The sequence below is a fragment of the Equus quagga genome, chromosome 14, assembly GCF_021613505.1.
Source record: "Equus quagga isolate Etosha38 chromosome 14, UCLA_HA_Equagga_1.0, whole genome shotgun sequence".
Classification (NCBI taxonomy): Eukaryota; Metazoa; Chordata; class Mammalia; order Perissodactyla; family Equidae; genus Equus; species Equus quagga.
This window is the reverse complement of record NC_060280.1, coordinates 95,647,607-95,668,808: the sequence shown is the minus strand read 5'-3', so window position 1 is coordinate 95,668,808 and position 21,202 is coordinate 95,647,607. Positions and strand designations below refer to the sequence as shown.

The 21,202-nt window shown below is 56.7% G+C and overlaps 2 long non-coding RNA genes across 7 annotated transcripts in view; one reads left to right on the top strand and one right to left on the bottom strand.

The window, feature by feature from the left end:
• Window positions 1-21,202, bottom strand: part of LOC124252186 (uncharacterized) — a 118,774-nt gene that overhangs the window by 76,598 nt on the left and 20,974 nt on the right. Inside the window, exon 2 of the long non-coding RNA XR_006891932.1 lies at window positions 9,839-9,896. This is a non-coding gene — a long non-coding RNA (uncharacterized LOC124252186). The remainder of the gene's footprint in view (window positions 1-9,838; window positions 9,897-21,202) is intronic.
• Window positions 1,608-5,478, top strand: LOC124252184 (uncharacterized). Of its 6 annotated transcripts, none has more exons than XR_006891930.1 (4): window positions 1,608-1,665; window positions 1,891-2,123; window positions 2,271-3,663; window positions 4,219-5,478. It is a non-coding gene; the product is annotated as an uncharacterized LOC124252184 (long non-coding RNA). The 6 variants fall into 6 exon arrangements; XR_006891929.1 differs by lacking the exon at window positions 1,608-1,665 and having other exon boundaries at window positions 1,692-2,123; window positions 2,271-2,452; window positions 3,500-3,663; XR_006891928.1 differs by lacking the exon at window positions 1,608-1,665 and having other exon boundaries at window positions 1,692-2,123; window positions 2,271-2,582; window positions 3,500-3,663.

Genomic DNA, 21,202 nt, shown 5'->3' with positions numbered 1-21,202 from the left:
TGCTTGGCAGATCTGTCACCTGCTGCTGGAGGACTGGGGTCCCCGTTTTCTTGCTGGCTGTTGGGTGGGGGCGCTCCCAGCCCCTCCAGGCCACGTGGGCTCCTCCACAGGCAGCTCACAAGGTGGCTGTCGGCTTTGGTCAAGGCCAGGAGCGCGTCTGCCGCTGCTTCTGGTCTCTCTCGCTCTCTTTATTATGGCAAAAATACATAACCAGCCTCATCATTTTTAAGCGCACAGCCCAGTGGCATGAAGCACATTCACGCTGTGCAACCATCCCCTCCATCCGTCTCCAGAACTCTCCATCTCCCCAAATGGAAGCTCTGTCCCCATGAAACACTGACTCCCACCCCTCCCCCAGCTCCTGGCCCCCCATCCACTTTCTGTCTCTGTGGCTGTGGCTCCTCTAGACTTGCTTCTGGTCTCTTTTAAGAGCTCCCCTGATTAGGTCAGGCCCACCCAGATAATCTCCCTCCAGATGAACTCAAAGTCAACTGATTGAGTCCTCGTGACAGCTGCAAAATCCCTTTTGCCGTATCACATTGGCCTAACCATCCCACTTATTCACAGGTTCTGCTCACCCCTAAGAGCAGGGCATCAGACAGGGCGCGGACACCAGTGGGCAGGAGTCTGGGCGCCATCTTGGAATTCTGCCTCCCACCGGAGGTGTCCGAGAGGTGGCGGGCTTTGCTACCGTTAGTGCCGCCGTAAGGAATAAACACACAGCAGCCCCCCGGGGAACACCTCCTATGCATCAGGCTCTGTGCCCGGCGTGGAAGAGACAGAGGGGAACTTTGGGAAAAGTTGGGGGTTTATTCAAACAATGGGGTATCTTAGTTGGTCTCTGGAGGGGAGTAGAATGGATGGGGAAGAACGAGGGCCGGGTCCTCCACCCTGGAAAGAACTGGAGCCTCTCACAGTTAACTCTCGGCCCTCCCAGTCATCCATCCCTCCAGGGCATCACGGGGCAGTACTTGGTGGTCCTCCCACAGACGCCAGCCAGCCCACCCTCCGAGCTCAGAGAGGTCAGGTGAGCTGCCTGGGGCGCCCGTGCGAGTGGGTTTCAACCTGGGCCTTCTGGTGCTGGCAGCCCCCGCAACCTTGCTGCCCTCCAGCCCCAAATAAACCCACTGGAAGGGCTGGCTGCCCGGAGAGGTGGCCACCGAGACCCCACCGAGCTGTGGGAGGACAGAGGAGGGGGCCGCCCTGAACGCCCAGCGAGGGGCCCACAGTGCCACGTGATTTAGACATTTACGTCTGTTCTGCCCCACCCCCCCGACCCCACACACACGCGCCCTCTCCACCTCATGGTCGTGCGGTGGTCCCCCACGCTCACAAACGGGGCGAAGCTGGCTCTGCACACGTGATAAGTGGCGCGGAACTCTGCACACACAGGCCCCGTGCCAATTTCCTGGACTCGCAACAGTTACACAAGATGCCAGTGCCGGGGGAAGCCGGGGGAGGGGGCACGGGATCGCTCCGCGTGATTTTTTTGCAACTTCCTATGAATCTGGAACTATTTCAAAATAAAGGCATTTTTAAAAGTGAGGTGAGGGCCAGGCCAGTGGCACAGCGGTTAAGCATGCCCGTTCCGCTTCTTGGTGGCCCGGGGTTCACCGGTTCGGATCCCGGGTGCGGACACGGCATGGCTTGGCAAGTCACGCTGTGGTAGGCATCCCACATATACAGTAGAGGAAGATGGGCACGGATGTTAGCTCAGGGACAGTCTTCTTCAGCAAAAAAAGAGGAGGATTGGCAGTAGTTAGCTCAGGGCTAATCTTCCTCAAAAAAAAAAAAAACAACTAAAAAATGAGGTGAAGCCGTGGGTACGTTTAGCCGTGACAGGGACAACGCAAGCCGAGCCGGCCCCAAACACCAGCTGTCTCCCCCCAGAGTCCTGGTAAAACTCCTTGCAAGGAGGCGTGGGAGTCAGAAGAGGAGGGTGAAGACGCCACCTGCTGGGCCCTGCCTGAGGCTTAGCGCCGACTGTGTCTCGAAGGATTATGTCCTCTTCTTCCCCTCTGTGGCCAGCAGGATTTTAAAAGCCCCCGAATTCCTGCCCGCCCCCTGCCAAGGAACACACCCTGTCGACTAACCCCCGTGTGCGGACAGGACCTGTGAACACGGTAAGATGCTGTTCCCCGATCAGATTACTTTGTACGGAAGGAGGGGTTTGGAGGATGTCACAAAGGCCCCAAATCGGTTGACTTTGAGTTAATCAAAAGTGAATTCACAAGGGTGGGCCTGGACTAATCAGGTGATCCCCCTCAAAGGGCAGGGCCCACAGTGAAGTGAGAGGCTGGAGGTGTGAGGGGGCCTACGGAGGAGACCAAGCGGCCAGGACAAGACCGGAGAGCGGCCTTGTAAGGGTGGAGAGTGGTCCCCGGCCGACAGCTACCAAGACCACGGGGAACTTCAGTCCAATGACCGCAAGGAACTGAATTCTGCCAACGACGTGAGTGAGTTTGGAAGTGGCTCCTTCCCCAGTTGAGCCTCAGATGAGAACGCAGCCCTGGCCAGCGCTCTGAGGGCAGTCCCATGAGACCCAGCCACGCAGCGTCCACACTTCCGGCTTGCAGAACCAGGTGCTGATAAACACCTGTGGCTTAAGCGGCTAGATCTATAGCGACTTGTTACGCACCAACAGCTAGCTGCTACGCCCTTCATGTGACGGCAGGGCAGGGTGCCCTCGGGTTTCATAGTCACTCTCATATTCAGCCACACACAAGGGGGTGCTCCCGTGGCCCAGGAAATTCCAAGGGTTTGGGGAGCTGTGAGCCAGGAAGCGCGGAGGAAGGCCAAAAGATGGATTTATTACAAACGACAATGTCACACCTCCCAGAGGCCCCACCTCCGATGACTATCACACTGGGGGTTAGGTTGTAACGTTTGAACTTTGGGGGGACACCAGTGGAAATCAGAAGCAATTAGTGATTCACTCTATGGTGATCAGAGACAAGTTCCCAACATGCCAGCCACCAGTGGGCCCTGCCCTCAGGCCCCCGTCTGTCCCCCGACTCCTGAGCACACCCCACCTGGGCCCTCTTAACCCCCACCTCCCACCATCCTGGTGGCCCCTGCAGGCAGATGCAACAGCGTCAGCCTCCAGGGACCTGGCCCACGGGCGTTTGTTGACTGAAAGAATGAAGCAGGGCGGAAGGGCGAGGAAGAGCCGAGGCCATGGCCTCAACGCCCACTGGCTCAGTGGGATCAGGCCGGGGTGTTGCAGGGACCACCCGAATGAGCCCCCCCTTGGCCTCATCACGGCCCCCCCACTTCCCCCCGCCCACCACTGTCTTGTCATATGTGACTGTCACCCCTGTGTGCTTTGAGTCAAAGGAGGCCCTCAGTTCAATGACTCTCCGGATGAGCGTCTACGTGCCTCACCCGCACGCATCCTCAGGGAGGCTGACTGTGCGAGCGGTTGCCTAGCAACAAGCACGTGCCTGGGGATGTGGTGGTCCAGGTGCCTCTAATGCCGGCCGGGCTCTTCCCCTTCCAGCTGCCCCGCCCACGGACCCCCTGCTCCAGAGATCTTGGATGGGAACTTCTCTGGGCCTCGATTTTCAAACCAGTAAAATGAGGCGGTGTTAGCGCTAACCAAGCCGGGACAGGACGACCGAGCCCGCAGGGTCCGAAAGAGAGGGCTCGTGGATCGGGACTCAGGTGGGAAGCACAGAGACAACACAACACACAGAGTAAAGAGAGTGATCTCAAGTCACCCTGGGAGCAAGAATCTCGAGGGTCTCTCCCCTCGGCACGGCTGAGGTTTGGAACCAAGCCATTCTCTGTCGGAGGGCCGTTCCGGGCGCTGTGGGGTGCGGAGCAGCATCCTTGCTCCTACACTCGATGCCAGGAGCACCCACACAGTGCGACAAGCACAGATGTCCCCATACATTGCCTGGGGTCCCCTGGGGACAGGATCGCCCCGGGTGAGACTGTGCTGTAGGGGGCAGGGGGTCAAGCTTGTGTCTGAGACGCCCCTGCCGCCTTGGGAAGCCCCACACGGCCGGGTCTCCAGAATGGGAGGCCACAGGGCGAGGGCAAGGGTACTGTGGGCTGTGATGGGGTCCCCCCCACCCTGGCCGGGTTCAGCATGGCACCCCGTATTCCCGCCCCGAGGGCACACATTTCTGCCAGGAAAGGCGGTGGGGCAGCCGTGACCTTCCACCAGCAGAACTTTTAAAGGTTTGACTGCGTATCTCGGCCTTGTTCTTACAGCAGAACAACTTGTCCATGGAAAGAACTGATAATAACGTGGATTTCAACACGCCCAGGACGCACTGAAGGCGGGCAACCCAGCAGGGGAAGGCGCATGCCCCGATTTCCAACGCTGGGGCTGGAGCTGGCCCCACACAAGGGCCACCCTCTCGAGATAAAGGGCGCCGGGAGCGCTTTCCGCAGAAACGCTCAAGAGCCCCCGGGAGCTATCAGAGAAGCACGCTCTGCCGCTCGGAGGTCACCGAGTTCTTCTGTGCTCAAGGCAGGGAGCCAGAGGGCTGGGCAAACGCTTCCCCAGGCCAGGGGCCCCCTCAGCACTGTGACCTCGGGGCCGGGTCATCTCTGGGGGGCCGTCCTGGGGGATGTGGGGGGTTGAGCAGCATCCCTGGCCCCACCCACTCGATGCCAGGAGCACCCCCAGTGTGACAACCACAGATGTCCCCAGACATCACTCAGTATCCCCTGGGCGCAAGATTGCCCTCAATTAAGAATCGTAGGTATAGCCCAATTTATGCAAAATATTATGATTTCCACTTATGGCCACATTTCAGGCACCCAAGGGCCCCCTTATAGAAAGGCACAGCTCTGGACACTGAGTTCAGCTCAACAGCGATGTCACATATGAAAGGAAAGCTGAGACCAGGTGACTCGCAAGGTGAAAGGTCAGTGTCCTCCAGGGCAGGGCCTTAGAGGTGTCCTTCAGAAGCCCTTTGCACTGCATGGCCACCATGCTGTGGGGACACTCGCTAGCCACCCCATGAGGCAGCAGTCACCCGGCTGTGGTCCCAGCCCCTCAGAGCTTCCGAGCCGATGGGAAGATGCACACAGGGGAAACCGAACCACGTCCAAAAACTGAGTGTGAGAGGAGCCAGCAAGCAGGGGGCCCACCTGGGTGGTCTCGCCCCCAGGGGACACTGGGCGATGTCTGGGGACATCTGTGATTATCACACTGGGGGAGCTCCTGGCATCGAGTTGGTGGAGACCAGGGATGCTGCTCAACCCCCTACAGGACCCAGGACGGCTCTGTCCCAGGGAATGCCCAGCCCTGATGTCATAGAAGGTGAGACCCCACTACGGGTCCACAATCTCACTAGAACGTTAGCTCCATGAGAGCTGGGGTTTTGCTCATCCTGGTGACTGCTGTGTCGCCAGAGCCTGGCCCAGGCAGACACTCGGAAGTCCTTGCTGAGGGAACAAGTGAAGTCTTTTTTTTTTTTTTTTTTTTTTTGGTGAGGAAGATTGGCCCTGAGCTAACATCTGTTGCCATTCTTCCTCTTTTTTTTTTTCCTCCCCAAAGTCTCAGTACATAGTTGTATGTCCTAATTGTAGATCATTCTAGTTCTTCTATGTGGGACGCCACCACAGCATGGCTTGATGAGCGGTGCTAGGTCCACATCCAGGATCAGAAGTGGCGAACCCTGGGCCACCAAAGCGGAGTGCGTGAACTTAACCACTCGGCCCCAGGGCTCACCCCCCGAATGAAGTCTTTGAGAAGGTCACCACGTGTCCCACCGAGCCAGGCAGTAACGACCCACATCACTGTACTCGAAGGTGTGACACAGGCTGAGACAAAAGGCCGCAGGAGCCGCAGGGGGACACAGAGCAGATTCCACACCAGGAGGCCCGAGGGGGCTTCCGAGGGGTGAGTCCCAAAGGAGGAGCTGCGTGGGGCCAGCCTGGGGGAGACTCCACGTGGCCAGAGCCGCCGGCCCTCGCTCCAGGCGATGGAGGGAGAGTCCAGAGACAAGACCCCGTCCTTTGGGGCGGCAGAGCGGCAGCCGGGCGCCCCACCTCCACTCTTTGCATCTTCACTTCCCCAGCCACACGGCCATGCCCTGGTCCAGGATGGGGTTGGGGGGTGCGGGCACCCCGAACCCAATAAGGTTGCAGAGCCCGTGCTTTCCGTCTCCCTCCTACACCCAACAGACGGGGCCGGCCGGCTGACGCTGGTCCTCACGGGCAGAGGCTCCAGGTCTGCGTGTGAGGCAGGGGGCCCCCTGGGACGGGGGACTCTTGGGGCTGAACTGGAATGTTCCGGAGAACAGGGATGGGATGGTCACAGGGTTCTAAGAGGGGCGAGGGGTAGACTGGAGACACCTGGGGCGCCCACCTGCACCCACCCAGCATCTCCATCCACACCTGGCTCAGGGCCGGGCCCCGCTGGAGACCCATGGGCCTCCTCCGCCCCCTGGTGGCCGCCAGAGGGAACTGCAGTGCTCTGCCGCCGGTCCCCCAGGAGCCCCAAACTCCTGCTCATCTTTCAGCCCCCCGTCTGCAGACATTCAGAGCAGTGGAGCAGAGCCTGGCCCTGTCACCGGGATGAGCGGCGGTGGCCCCAGTCGGTGACACCCCAGTTCTCCTGGAGAGGCGGCCCCCCCCCCAGCCACGGGAGACCCCAGCTAGAGTCTTGCATAGCTCGCAGCCTTTGTCTCGTCCCCTGTAGGGCAAAGAGGAGCGCCAAAGCCGCCCCGGGGCTGCCGGGGAGCCGAGCGCGAGGAGGCCTGCAGACACCCAACACGGTGCCTAGAGAACAGGATGCGCTTGACGAGCGACTATTAAACTGGAAAACAATCAGCAACAGCCTGGACTCCCGGCTTCGAGGATTTCCTCTGGGAGACAGTAGGCTCCTTTGTAAGGAGAACCCCAGCAAGACCCCCACGCAGCACGTGGGCCAGCTCAGCCCTCTCCCTCCAACAGGGTCTGTCCCCATCGGCACTGTGGACACTGGAGCCAAATCACTTTCTGGGGGGCCGTCCTGGGCGCTGTGGGGGGTTGAGCAGCATCCTTGGTCCCCACCCACTCGATGCCAGGATGCCAGATGTCACCCCCAGTCGTGACAACCACAGGTGTCCCAGACATGGCCCGGTGTCCCCTGGGTGGGCATAGGGGGTCAGAATCACCCCCAGGTGAGACCCACCAGCACAGCTGAATTTCAAAACAGCTCAAAGATCGAGTGTAAAATGTGCCGTCTGGAGCCAGCCCTGATGGCCCAGTGGTTAAAGTTCGGCGCTCTCTGCCTCGGCGGCCCGGGTTCAGTTCCCGGTCGCAGAACCACACCACCCATCTGTCAGCAGCCGTGCCGTGGTGGCGGCTCTCAGAGAAGAACCAGGAGGACTTACACTATACACAAGTACATACTGGGGCTTTGGGGAGGGAAAAAAAAAAAAAAAAGAGGAAGATTGGCAACACATGTTAGCTCAGGGCGACTCTCTTCCAGCAAAAAAAAAAAAAAAAAAAAAATGCAGTGTGAACAAAATACAGGTGAATTCTTTTTTATCATCTTGAAATTTGGAAGACGGCCACACAAAATACAAAGGAGGACGCAGGTGTACACAAAATGTTTAAAATCCCCTACGGCGAAACCGGCTGTAAGCCAGGCGCAAAGACGCACTCAGAGAGATGCTCACCGTGTGGGTGACAGACAGCAGATGGCGTCCCGACGGAGAACAGAGCAAGTTGAAGTTCACATGCAAGTGTGTGTGAAGAGCTCGAACGAATCCGTGAGGGAGGGAGACCCCAGTGGAAAGGTCAGTAGAGAGCACAGCCGGGCCGTTGGCAGGAGAAACACCCGAGAGAAAAGGCTGACGCCAGGAACAACCGGGAGACCCCGACAAAGCAGCTGAGATCGTCCTGGCCGGTCAGACTGGCAAAGACATCAAACTGTAGCTGGGAGGGTGGGGAACGGGCCTGGGGTGGGAAATGTGCATTTCTGGGGATCCCGGTGGCTGCATGTCAAAATGTCAATGAGAACACCCCAATATAAACACACACACCCCACAAACCCACTTACAGGAATTGACCCCAAACTACAACCAGCCAAGGATGAAAGATGTACAAAGTCTGTGCAAGGACGTTCATCCCAGGGCATAGCAAAAGAAAAACGAAAAGAAAAGAAAAGAAACATCTCCAAAAAACCCACAAATAGACCAGTTAAATCAATTATAAAATTGCTTAAAAAGAAATCACAATTCCCTTATAACGTGGAATGTTAAACCAGCGTAGGAAAGATGAAGGAATCCAGGTTTATTGACAAGGAAAGATGCGCATCAAGCAAATGGGCACATTAAAGAGAAAATCCAGTTTATCTAAAATCAAGAGTGTGTGTGTGTCTGTGAATGCACTTCACAGAGAGATTGGGGGGGGGACGCTCCCCGAGATGTCGGCAACCATCATTGTTGGGTGGGCATTTTGGGTGACTTCATCTTTCCTCTTTAATTGTCTGCATTTACTGTCTCTTCTTACGGGAAGTCCGCCTGGCGTGGGCACTGAAGAGAATGGCTAAGCGGGGCTCACTCATCACACACGCTGCGCAGACACAGACGCCCTGCCCAACCTCGCTCGCTCGCCTCCCAGTGGTTCGCCAGACTCCCAATCTTGGTTGGCAACTTTGCAAACCAGAGTTCACGCTTGAAATCTATGTCGGACCCAGGCTCAGCATAAACAAGTCAGTCGGAGACCAGGGCTCCGATCTCAGCTTTTGGTCTCTGTCCCCGGGGACGGCTTCTCTCCCAAGCTTAGCTAAAATATGTGTATTTTAATTTCACTGCGGCGCACTTTACCTGTTACAAAATTCCCTGGTTTGAAGCGCACAGCTCAAAGATCCTTTAGCGAGTTCGTAGGGCTGTGTGGCCATGCCCGCCACACCATTCTGGACCCGTTCCTTCACCCCACAAGCTTCCTGGTGTGAATCCACAGCTAGTTGCCTTCACACCCCAGCACCTAGCAACCACCAATCACCTTTCTTGCCCTACAGATCGGCCTTTTCTAGAAATTTCATCTAAATGGAATCATACGACGGACGTGTTGTCTTTGGGGTCCACCTTCTTTTCCGACATTTTTTCTTCCATGCACACGCATGCGGGATGGGAACATTCAACACTAGAAAGACATCAAATCTCCCTCCAACTTATCGATCAGCTAAGCACAACTCTGATCCAAGTTCCACCCGAATTTTTGTCAGAAAGCAGAAGTTCATTCTAAAGATCACATGAAACAGAAGACTCCACCAGAACGGCAAAGACGTTTAGGAAACACAAAGAAGGAGCAGGAGTTGGGCTTCCCGGCCGGGCAGGAAGACACCCCGAGAGTGACAGTAAATCAGACAGCGAGGCGGGACACAGAGGCCCCTCTAACCGCTCCTCACATGGTTTCCTCCTCGTACGTTATAAAGGCCACTCAGATCCAGCGACCCAGCTCTGCTCTTGGCGGTGGCCCTGGATGGGTCACCCTCCACACGCACGGGACACGGAGCGAAGGATCAGAGCTCCCTAAGGAAGCCTCTCCAGGACGAAGCTGAAAGCAGGCGGCACGGCTGGTTGCACACTCTCGGCCCCAACCCCGTCCCGGGGCACATTAGCACCGGCCCGCCAGCCCCCCCACCGTCCCCAGCTTCACGAGCCACCGGAGCCCAAGAACAGAGCCGTTCCCTGTCGCTCCTGTTGCTCCTGTGCACTCCTGGTGGACAAGACAAACCCTCAGACACGAGCAGAGCTGGGAAGATTCAGACGTGCACGGTGAGCACGCAAACCGCCCTCTTAACTCTCCTCCTGGCTCAGAACGGCCAACCTCACTCCCGCGGGAACCGGGAATGCGGAGAAAAGACAGACATCGTGACACCGACCTGTGTGCGAGGCCTGACCGTCTCCAGCGCCGCGGTTCAGGAACCAGACGTTTGTCCCCTGGGAAGAAAAACGTAACACGTTAGTCGAGCATCACGTGGCCAGAGACGCGGGCGTTCCGGCGGGCGTCAGACGACCCTGATCGATGATCGTTTCCGGAGTCCTGCCTCTTGCTTCCTCTGCCAGACTCCGCGGACAGCACAGGTGGGGAGCCTTGCAAGGCAGAGACGTCAGATTTAAGAAGGCGGTTTGCCTCCTCAAAGAAAGAGTTCTCTCTCCTTCTTAAAGAAAGAAAGACTAGAGATTTAAGACGTTATCCCTTTAAATTTTCCACATCTTCCAAAACTAAGTTGAAGGGAAGATCGGGTGTCTATATGACGTTTTATAGTTTATAAAAGATGTTTGCCTTCATCGTTTGACCCTCAAGGTCCCCTGGGAGGACGAGGAGGAGACCGCGTGAACCCTCTGCCCCCGGGGGGACCAACCCACCGAGCTTTGCCTAGGGAGACGTGAGGGCTAAGCGTGCTGTGGGGTCCTGGACCGGGTCCTGAGGCAGAAAAAGGGACATTCAGGGAAAACGAGTGAAATTCGAATACAGAACGGAGCTGGGTTCACGGAAACGTGCCCGTGTCCATCTCTTGGTCATCACAAATGCTCTAGGTCATAGAAAATATGACTATTAGGGGAAACTGGGGGACGAACAGACAGAACTCTCTGCCCTATCTTTGAAACTCTTCTGAAAATCTGAAATTGTTTTAAAATAAAAGTTTATTTAAAAATAACTCCACAAAAAGAAATGGAAACGCTGGTTCCTTGTCTCCGAGTTCAGGCGGGTTTGTCAGGATGCCAGGATGGAGAACGGAAATCCCCACCATCACCTGCAGGTGGCGCCATTGTCTCGGGAACGCCCTGGACCACCTTTGGGATCCTGCAGCTTCTAGGATCTCGCAGGGTCTGCTCTACCAGGCCCATCACTTCGGACAGGAGCTGCTGGGACACTGAGGTGACAGGGGGCCCGGGATGAGGGATGAAAGGGCCGGATCAACACGCCCACGGACCTGGAGGCCAGGACTCGCCTTCACCTTGCAGTGACTGTCTATGCATTCGATCCTTCAACTTTTATTTCTGAATCAGTTAAAGACCCCCGAAAAGTTGCCAAACTATTACAGAGCCGTCTCATGCACCCTTCACCCAGCTCCACCAAGAGGGGTCCTCACACAACTGGGGGATGTTATCGAAACCAGGAAACACAGTGACTGATAAGCTAGGAATCACCTTTTCAGAGTCTTACTGAGATGCAATTCTCAGGCCACACAATTCAACTATTCAAAGGGCACAGCTCAGTGGCTTTTAGGACATGCAAAGTGTTGTGTAACCATCACCACAATCTAGTTCCAGAACATTCCATCATCCCAAAATGAACCCCTCTCCCCAGCAGTCACCTCCACCCCCTCCCCAGCCCCTGACACCCACGAGCCCGCTCTCTGTCTGTGGATCTGCCTGTTCTGGACGTTTCACGTCCATAGGGTCACACACCGTGTGCCCTTCTGTCTGCTTCTCTCCCTGAGCGTCGTGTGTGCAGGTCCGTCCACGTGCAGCCGTGTCAGGGCCTCGCTCCTCTTCATGGCTGCATAATATTTCAGCCATAAAATTATAACAGATTTTAAGTCAGCGACGGCAGAGGCCCAGGGCTTCCAACGCCACAGACGCCGCCCCAGGAACAGCTGACGAGGCGGGGCGGATGAACTCAGCCAGGAACAACGAAAACCCAGGTGGGAAGTGACAAGTGCCAAGAGGGAGAAATAAATCACATGCACGGGAAACAGACGTAACTCACAATGCTGGCTATCGGGGCCGCCCGCGGGCAAAGGAGTAACTCTCACTCTTGTCACAGGCAGCTCTTCTTACGGCCTCGACCCCCACCCCATCCACAGGCTTTCTTCTTCTTTTTAAAATTGCGATATAATTCATACACCATAAAACCCACCCTCTGACAGTGTCCAAGGCAGTGGCTTTTAGGATATTCACAAGGTTGTGCAAACACCACACCATCTAATTCCAGGACACTGTCGTCGGCCCCCTGCAGAGACCCCGTGCCCATCAGCATCATGCGGGTCAAAGTTGTGTCTCCTCTGGGAATGGCGAGATCCCAAATAGCAAGAATCACGTGTGTTTCGCTTGCCATTGAGATTTACCTTTCGGGGAGCCCGGCCCACAGCAGGCGCTCAATAATTCTCGGGATTTTGCACAATCTGGTCGGGGCTAAGGAAACAGCCTGCAGAGCTGAGAGCATCTTGGGGGCACGGGGCCGACCCCACAGAACTGGGGGACATTGGGCACGTGGCCCTCCCACCTCGCCTGTGAAGTGGGAACGCTGCCTGGGAAGCCCCGTGCATTCCTGCGGGCCGGGCGCACAGGCTGGGCTGGGGCAAGGCCTGTCACTCAGCCCCTGTTCTCAGCCGTGTTATCTGTCACCTTGAAAAAGGAAGACAAGAAACACGGATCGCAAAGCGAGAGCGCTCAAGGGTCTTCCACCGTCGATTTCCTGCTGGTTTCTCTGTCCCTTGTAATTCTGAAAGGTCTCCACGGACTTACAGCCTAATGTCACCAAGCGGTGGGCGTGGGACACAGCAGGCTGGACCCTCGGCTCCCAAACCCACAGGAGATTCGAAACAGCCAAACACAGGGCAGTGACACTGGATGCTTGGGGAGATGACAGGTCGATCCTTGACAAAGCAAGACGGGCCGGGAAGGAATCGGACCGCTCCGGACCCTTCAGAACCCATGGCCAATGAAATGCAGGAACCAGCCCTGGCTGCCACGCGATGTCACATCTGGGAAGGACCCAGGCAAGTCGAGTCCCACTTTGCTAGATCAGAGCTCCCCGAAGTTTTCAAAGGGTCTGCACAGCCGACACATATCTGCAGAGGCCTGGGGTGCGCGAACCCCACTGTCCCTCCAAAGTTCGGGGTCTGTCCCCCCTCGGCACTGTGGACATTGGGGCCGGGTCACTCTCTGGGGGGGGCCGTCCTGGGCGCTGTGGGGGGTCAAGCAGCATCCCTGGCCCCCACCCACTCAATGCCAGGACCACCTCCAGTTGTGACAACCACAAACATCCCCAGATGTCACCCAGTGTCCCCTGTGGGGAGGAGGGTGGAACTGCACTACAGCTTCCGGAAGCTTCTATTTGAGATTCTGTGCCCGTCTCCACACAAGAGCTCATGAGCGGCTGCCACATCTGAGAGCCCTGTTCCCTTGTGAGGGGTAAATCCCTTTTGGGGCAGGACCCCGTGGGCCAGGAGAGGGTGGGGCGGAGAGAGAACCTGAATGTCAACTGTGGACTTTAGTTCATGAGGATGCATCAATGCTCCTCGATTGCTTTTTTTTTTTTCTTGAGGAAGATCAGCCCTGAGGTAACATCTGCCACCAATCCTCCACTTTTTGCTGAGGAAGACTGGCCCTGAGCTAACATCCGTGCCCATCTTCCTCTACTTTATATGTGGGACGCCTACCACAGCATGGCTTGCCAAGCAGTGCCATGTCTGCCCCCAGGATCCGAACCGGCGAACCCCAGGCCACCAAGGCAGAATGCGTGCACTTAACTGCTGCACCACCAGGCCGGGCCCTGGCTCCTCAGTTGTAACGAAGGTCCCACAGGAACGCAAGATGGTAACACAGGGGAAAGCGTGTCTGCACGTGTCTGCACGTGTCTGCACGTGTCTGTGCGTGTCTGTGCGTGTGCAGGGGGACGGGGGTGCATGGGAACTCTCTCTACTTTCTGCTCACTTTTTCTGTAACCCGAAAATTACTCTAAAAAGTCCTCTCTGAAAGGAGGGTCTTGCACACATAAATTAGGAGTTATGTCAAGAACCAAGAATTCTGATTTTAGAAAGAAAGAAAGAGGGAAGAGAGAGCCCATCGCAGACTCAGCTGATTCCGCTGACGAGCTGTTGTGAACGGGACTCAGGAGAAGCCGGTCAGTCTTGGCCAAAGGGGTTTCCAACGCTTCCCCAGGGCCCCCGCGCAACCTAACACAGGGCGAGGATCAGAATCTCCTGACCACTCGGGCCTGGATTAATGGGCACCGGAGCCACGCGCGGCCCGGGGACCTCGGCGGCCCCATGAGGAGATCGGAGAGCCCTAATGCCCTAATAGCATCAGCCCCACACGCTCTCCTCAGATTATTCGCAAATCCCATTAGGCCAATGGAAAGCAGATTCTGGCCGGCAGGGAGCTGATTTCCGCGAAGAGAAACCAGCCTGAGCGAGAGACAACCTCGTCTCCGTTCCCCCGTCACCGACGAGGCTCCTCTGCAGTTCAGCCTGGCCCTTGACCTGCTCCCACCGCCACGCCCAGCCGTCCATCCCGGAGACTCGATCCCCCCCCCAGCTCGGGGGTGAGGCGCTCAGCGAGGTCCGGCACGCATCTTTCTGCTCCAACACCGCCCGGAAAGGGGGACCCGGACACGCCCCTCTCATCCACCCGCCATGCATCCATCCTCAAAGGTTTGTGGGGAGAAGCATGAAAGCAACGGAAGGAAGTGGACAAAAGCAATCCCAAGGGGGGGTTCCAGAAATCACAATTCTACCCAAAACGTCCTGAGAATGGACCGTGCTCAGGACTCCGAGACGGCTAACTCTTGGGGACATCGCTAAACCCATCACTTCATATAGGCATTGCTTTGTGAAGGCAGGTGGGGGTCCCCCCCTTTTTTTTTCTAGGGACATCAGGCAAATAAACTAATGTCCCCATTTTGACTGATTTTCAGAAATAAGTTTTCCCGCCGTGGCAGCTGGTCTCCAGTGACCCCGAGTCCTGACATCCACACCCCTGTGCCCTGTTCTGTCCTCCCACTCTGTAGCAGGGTCGGTCCGTGAGATCAAGAGAATGTGCCAGAATTGACAGGGCATCCCTTCTAGGTCCTAAAAGACATGTGGCTTCCGTGTGCTCCCTCGGGGACCCCTCGCGGCACAGAGAGCCAGCCAGCCGCCACGTCGCGAGCAGGCTCGAGCAGCGCCACTGCAAAGATTCAGGTGCCGAGGAACAGAGGCCTCCTGCCAACAGCCACACAGGGCAGCCATCCCGGAAGTGGTCCCTCCGGCCCCAGTTGAGCCTTCAAACGATGCAGCCCCGGCCGACGGGCTCTGCGACGCCCTGAGAGACGGCGAGTCCGACCCACCCAGTTCCCTCCCCCTTCCCGCCCCACAGAAACGGCGAGAGGATAAATGCTGGTTGTTTAAGTTTTGAGGGTGACTCGTTACGCAGCCCTGGATACTGATGCACCTGCCGTCTGGGCTGATGCGCCTGACCGCTCCACATGGGCGCTGAGCCAACCGCTCTGTTGTTGGAATGGTGAGCACGGAACAGCATCGGAGTTTTCATTTTCCTGTTTTCCCCACATCCATCGACCTGGTACTGGGGGGAGACACGAGAGCCCAACAGGACGCAGACAAATCAGTGGGGGAGAGGAGGACACCGGGGACAAGAAAATGAAGCCTTTGTGATTTTGCAAACACCACGATTCGAATGCCAGTGCCTGGTTTCCGAATCTGAACAAGCCCACTGCTCGTAGTGCTCCCCTCCTCTCCCAGCCCCCTCGGCGCTGTGACATCGGGGCCAGTCATTCTCTCTGGGGGGCCGTCCTGGACCCTGTAGGGGGTCGAGCAGGATCCCCGGCCCCACCCACTCGATGCCAGGAGCACCCCTAGTGTGACACCCACAGACGTTCCCAGACATGGCCTGGGGTCCCCCAGGGGGCAGGACCCCCAAATGAGACCCACGGTTCCCAGCATGCCCCTCACGGGCAGGGACTGCAGGACCCAGCATTTGGGGACAGGCACATCTCCCGAGGCCCGGCTGCAGGTCCCTCCTCTGGGAACCAAGTGGGTGGGCCCGGGGCGCCCGAGCCCCCTCCCTTCCCACGCCACATCCCCCCAGGCGCGTGGCAGGAGCGCCTGGCCTCACGGCGGCTCGATATAGAAACGCAGCGCTGTCATTTATGCACCCGCTCCGGCGATCACCCTATCACCACGGCAACCATCTAAATCTGTCACCCTGACGAGCTCTGGCTGCAAGTGAAGCGGGAGGAGAAGGCTGGGGACACAGGGGACGGCCACCCGAGCTCTGAGACCCGTGGGGAGGCGCCCAGGGCCCCGGGCAGTCTGCTCCCAAGCCACGCTCTGCAGGGACTGACCCAGAACAGGCGCCATCACACCCCCAGGCAGACAGGACAAAAGGGCGCGGCGTGCTTGACCCCAGGGGTTAAAGGTCTCTGGGAGCCGAGGAGGACAAGGGCAAAGAATGCTGCTCTCACATCTCTGATCTTGGTGCTCAGAGGCCGCCCACCTCTGTGTAACGTGGGGGTCACCCCGGTCTACACCGTCTGACCATCAGGAATTTATTCTGGTGTCTATGTGAGCAGGGATCGAATCAACTTTTTCCTACACATTTAATGGAGGGTCCCACCGTTCGGCACTGCGGACATCGGGGCTGAGTCATTCTCTGTGGGGAGCCGTCCTGGGTGCTGTGGGGGGTCGAGCAGCATCCCTGGCCCCCACCCCCTCGATGCCAGGAGCTCCCTCAGTCGTGACACCCACAGATGTCCCCAGACATGGCTCAGTGTCCCCTGAGGGACAGAATTGCCCCACTGGGCTAGGCAGCGAGCATCGCACCCCTGCCACTTGGAACTGTAATATATGGAGGGACGAGCAACTGATTTGGGAAGACGACCAATTTCCGACCAAAAAAAAAAAAAAAAAAGGAAGAAAGAAAAAATGTGTACAAACGGATTTCTTTTTCCACTCAAAATGAAAATAGCTACACTGAGTCCCACGGAACGGGGGTGGGTGGGGACACAGATTCGCGCATCAGGGAGGCTGCACAGCGGCGTGCTGGCTGTCCCCACCTCTCGAGTCCTCCGTGCCTCAGTTTCCAAATCTGTAACACGGAGGGGACGGCAGCACCTACATCCCGAGCTTGTTTTTTTGGGTTAAATAAAGGAATATCTATACAACGCTTGAATCGGTGCCTGACGTATTGTTAATGGTACATAACTGTTTTATTATTTAGAGCTGCTCCCTCTTGTCTTGTTGACAAGATCAGGGTCCAGCAAAGTGCTTCTGCGAAGGGCCAGGGGGTAAACATTTCGGGCTTCGTGAGTCACATGGTCTATGTCGCTACTATTCGACTCGGTTGTCATGGACTCATGGGCGTGGCCGTGTGCCAATAAAACTTTATTTACAAAAGCAGGTGGCTGGTATTCAGCCCCCGGGCGGTAGTTTGCGACCTCCGGACCAGAAGACCGTCAATGGGAAAATGGCACTATTTTACCATGAATGCTCATATCCAGGCACCAGGGCAGAGCCAGCCTCCCAATCTTCCATCCTGAAATCAGGTCCCGGGTCAGACGGACGAGCTCCAAGCTGCCCTCATCGTCACCCGGCCAAAATGCTCACAGACCATCCAGCCACCCCAAACGCAACCCCAGAGGCCTCACTTCTTCTATAGGCAGAAGATAGCCGGTGCCTTCCCATCACCTCGAAATATCCATCGCCCAACTTGTGTTCATAAATACCTCATCTAACTGGCCAGGAAACCTTGGCTGCAAAGGGTACCCAAAATATCTAGATTCGGCCAGCAAAATTTTCCCATTGTTCTGGACAGGGCATGTTATCACCTGCAAAATCGTCGTGGGGAACGTCCCCTAATAATCCATCCGGAGAGTGGGAGATGGTTTCCTGTGTATGGAAAGTCTGAGAAACCATCACAGCCCAGGGGGGCCTGGGGCAATGTGACAAATGAATGTCACAGGGCGTCCCAGATGGGTCACAGGGGAGAAAAAGGGCGACAGGGCAAAGCTAAGGAAATCTGAATAAAGTGTGGACTTTGGTTAGTAAGAACAGATGCATGTGGGTTTCTTCATGGTGTCGAACGTGCCAGACCGAGGTAGGGTGCTCACGATGGCGGGAGCTGGGTGTCAGGTACGTGGGGACTCTCTCTGTACCGTCTTCCCAATTTTTCTCTGAATCTAAAACTATTCTAAAATGAAAGTTTATTAAAAAAAAAGAAAAAGAAAAGGGAATAATGACAGGCAATTAGCTCCTTGTGCTGGAGAATGCTTTAAAATGTGACTGAGGGAAGATTAAGTTCCCATGACAGCATCTAATAATGAGATGATTATATAAAGCCGACAAAAGAGAGATGCTAAAAACAGGATATGCTAATTGGCAGGGAAGTTCGCTCTTAGGAAAGGAATGAGCAGGGGGAGAAAAGACAAGGGCGGGCTGAGTGGTTCCTGTGGGAGCCGTGTGGACCCGAAACAGGCGCTGCTGCTGGAGGAAGCCTCTGGAACATTCCAGAAAGATGCAAGCAACGTGGTGCATTCAGCCAGGAGGCTGTGGAGCCCAGCCTGGGTCTGGCCAAGGAGGCCCGCCCGGTTCCCGGGGCGTGTGCCATCGTAAGTGTGGGCCACTGCTGGGGTGCTGGGGGCTGGCGGCACACCAGCCCGCCGGCCTGTGAGGCCGGGGTGTGTGGACTGTGCTGTCACTGCAACCCCACTCTACGTGGACACAGCGGAGGCTACTGCTCTGAGCTGGGCGCTCTCGGGAACCACGTTCACCCAACCGGGCAAGGTCAGCCTGCGGCCCTGGCACAGCTTGAGGTCCCCAGGCTGAGACCTACAGAACGTTCTCTAATTTGCAAGTCACCTTAGTCCACGCTTTCTGCCCCCCACCTCCAACACTGCAGACATTGGTGGCCCTCCCGGGCACTGTGGGGGGTTGAGCAGCATCCCTGACCCCCATCCACTCGATGCTAGGAGCTCCCCCAGTGTGACAACCACAGATGTCCCCACACGTGGCCCAGTGGCAAATATGGAAACCATTTGCTCTGCACAAGTAACTCCTGGGCGGTCAGCACTGGACTGCGCCCGACACTCAGAGACCACACCATGGACACTGAGTGGTGCAATGAGACCAAAACGCAGTCCCAAGCGACCTGGACCCCACTGTGTCACGCCTTCAATGAGCTCCAAGCGTGTTCCAAATGCACGGTTTGCTGGGGGTGGGGGGGGGGGGGTCTGTTTTTCTTTCCTGAAACCTGCTCACTTTGCCATGGGACCCTCACCCACTGCACTTACTCCCTGGGGCGGCCGGAACAAAGGACCCCAGATGGGTGGCTTAAGAACCCAGGAAATGATCCTCTCCCAGTTCTGGAGGCCGGAAGTGCGAGATCAAGAGGTTGCAGGGCTGGCTCCTTCTGCGGCCTGGAGGGCGAATCCGTCCCACGCCTCGCCCAGCGTGGGGGGGTCTTCGGAAATCCTCGGCTTATAGAAGCATCACCCCAATCTTGTGTCTGTCGTCACATGGCTGTCTCCCTGTGTGTCTGTGTCTTCACGTGGCTCTCTTATAAAGACACCAGTCACTGGATTGAGGGCCCACCCTAATCCGGTGGGAGTCATTTTAGCGAACTGCATCTGCAAAGACCCTCACTGCAAAGACCCCAGGCCCGGGTACTGGGGGGGGGGGGGTCAAGACTTGACTGTCCCCCTTGGGAGACCACAACTCAACCCACAGCATCCCCTCTTCAGCCTCTTCAGCATCTCCCAGCTTCACCTTATCCCCCCCACTCTCCTGACCCCGACATGCACTCGCCCCTGAGCCTGGGACCCCTGCCCTCCCTCCTTGTCCACCTGACCCCGGCCCTAGGGTCACCTGCTTTGTGGGGCCTTTTCTGGCCGGCCCAGGGGAATGATGGCCGTCTGGATGGAAGAAGGCCCGAGGGCCACTCCCCATTATCTGTGGACGCCGGTGGCTCTGAGCCTCACGTGGCTCGCAGTGGGCAGCGTGTCCTTCACACTAATCACAAAGGGCTCCGTAACCTTCGCCTGCCTGCATTCCAACATGCTTTTCTGATTTACAGCCACCCCCCCGCGGACTCGGTGCTGCGAGCGAGCTCTGCATGGGGACATTCTCCCTCGAGGGCTGAGGAGGGGGCCCCGCTGAGCTCCGGTGCCCGTCCCGGGGTCACGAGTTTGAGGTGGCCCCCAGGGTGGGCAGGGGACAGCAATCTGGGGCCCTGGAGAGACGACACCTGGCTCGCTGGAAGGGGACACAGCTCCCGGCCCCAGCTCTGTCACCACACGGGAAGATGTCATCAGCTCTTCCAATTATCCCGAGAAACTGGAGGGTTTTGATTGTATAATCTCCTGATGTTTACACACTGGCAATAATTCAAAGTTAAAAGCACGGGGTTCTGGCTCTGCTGGGGGATCAAGGTCAACACGGAGAGTGGTAAGTCACGCGGACAAGCACGTGCCCCGGGGGCAATGTGACAAGAAGGGCACCGCACCTCGGTGTCTTCCTCCCCAAACCCATAACCCTGGTCTGATCACGAGAAAGCACTCGACAAACTCAGACTGGGGGATGTCCTGCAGGACACCAGCCCAGTTGTCCTCAGGACCGTCAAGGTCATCAAAAACAAGGAAAGCCTGAGAAACCGCCCCAGCCCAGAGGAGCCTAGGCAGACGTGACCACTCACTGTCATGTGGGGTCCTGGGACAGAAAGGGGACATTAGGGGGAAACTAAGAAAATCTAAATAGAGCGTGGACTTTAGTTAATCATAACGTATCGCTACGGGGTCAGTAATTGTGACAAATGTCCCACACTAACGTACGACCTTAACAACAGGAGAAAGTGGGTGTGGGGTATACGGGAACTCTCTGTACTGTCTTCGCAGCTTTTCTGTAAATCCAAAACTACCCCAAGATAAAAAGCTCATTTTAAAGAAAAGCTCGCAAACTATAAATTAGGTATTGTACCGTAACAAACAGCAGGGCGTTCACAATTTCCTTATAATTTGCTGTTAGAAGGTCTCAATTAGTCTTCCAAACATTGGCTTGTTCTCAAAAGAGACGCCAAATAAATATAAACACAGAGCCATGATAGATTTTTAGAAATTAAAAAACCACCGGGTGGGTCAAGCTCCTGCGCGTGTGGCCAGGATTTAGTCTATGACCCACCAGACCCACGTCGGGGAGAAGGTGGGAGCCCCTTCAAGCAGCCCGCCATGGCACAGAGGGGCACGGGGACCCCCAGCCCGCACCAGCCTCCAAGCCCAGGAGGACCACAGAGCCACGTCTGCGGCCACCACTCCTGAGCAGAGACAGTGACCACTGCGTGCCCGGCTCTGAGCTGGGGCCCTGGGGCATCTCGATGTCATTTCACCTCATGTCAATATGGCTGGAAGGTCAGGAACCACCCCCTTTTGTATTTCAGGGGAGGAAAAAGCTGTTTAAAAATAAAAAGCTAGGGCCGGCCCGGTGGCACAGTGGTTAAGTGCGCACATTCTGCTTCGGTGGCCCGGGGTT